General features: G+C 39.0%; 1 non-coding gene across 1 annotated transcript; it reads right to left on the reverse strand.

Annotated features, from left to right (window-relative positions):
• Positions 1 to 344: 344 nt before the first annotated feature.
• On the reverse strand, positions 345 to 448 carry LOC116467639 (U6 spliceosomal RNA). The gene has a single exon (XR_004247856.1). It is a non-coding gene; the product is annotated as a U6 spliceosomal RNA (small nuclear RNA).
• Positions 449 to 990: the final 542 nt, after the last annotated feature.

Raw genomic sequence — 990 nt, forward strand, 5'->3', positions numbered from 1 at the left:
ATCCTTTCCTTCATGCTGCTTTCTTTGACTATTTGACTATCTTTACTGTTCTTCTTAGCATTCATTTTTATATGTTACACATATATTATTTACATATTATAATATTTACACAAGATATAGTTTTCTCTTCACTTTCTCTCTAAAGTAGAAGCTCCTTGTAAGTTGGAACCATGACTTATGCATAATTTATTGACTTTTTAGACAGAACATTATGCTCTGAGTGATGATTGTTTTATTATGGTGTAGAAAAAAAGGGGTCCTATTAAGAGGAAGACAGAGACTTTTATGAGGTCAAACCATTTCTCCTTCCTGCAAGCTCCGAAAGCATCTTTACTTTCTGTTTTCTTTTTATGGAATGCTTCATGAATTTGCGTGTCATCCTTGCCCAGGGGTCGTGCTAATCTCTGTATTGTTCCAATTTGAGTAGATGTGCTGCTGAATCGAGCACCTGAAAGCATTTTGTGCAAACGCAGCCAAGTATAGCAAAAAAAGAGGAGGTGGGTGGGTGGTGCTGGGGTCAGAAGACATGGGTTGAAATTCTAACTCTAAAATTTACTACTCGTTTGACCTGGGAAAGTTACTATTACTTTCTGAGCACCTGTTTTCTCCATGGTAAAATGCGGATGATAATATGGATCTTGTAGTGTTATGAGGATTACAAAATGCAATAGGGTGGGCATTTTATATAGAGCTGGGCACGTGGTAACTGTTACAATGACAGGTTTCATCATTAGAATATGTTCTATTCTTGTACCTCTCTCACAGAAATCACTTTCTTATTAGACAGTAAATTCTTCAAGGGCAGAGGCTGGCCTTCATTTTATTACCACTCCCCTCCCCTCCAGCTTAATGCTGGTCACATGGTAGCATGCAACAAATTCTTGGTAACGGTGTATGAGAAGGAATCCTAGTGAGGAATCCAGGCTGGGGAACTCTGTTAAAGACTCTTTGAAACCGAATGCAGGGTCTGGGTGTGGTGGCTTATGCCTG

The sequence above is a fragment of the Hylobates moloch genome, unplaced genomic scaffold (assembly GCF_009828535.3).
Source record: "Hylobates moloch isolate HMO894 unplaced genomic scaffold, HMol_V3 SCAFFOLD_4, whole genome shotgun sequence".
NCBI classification, from domain to species: Eukaryota; Metazoa; Chordata; class Mammalia; order Primates; family Hylobatidae; genus Hylobates; species Hylobates moloch.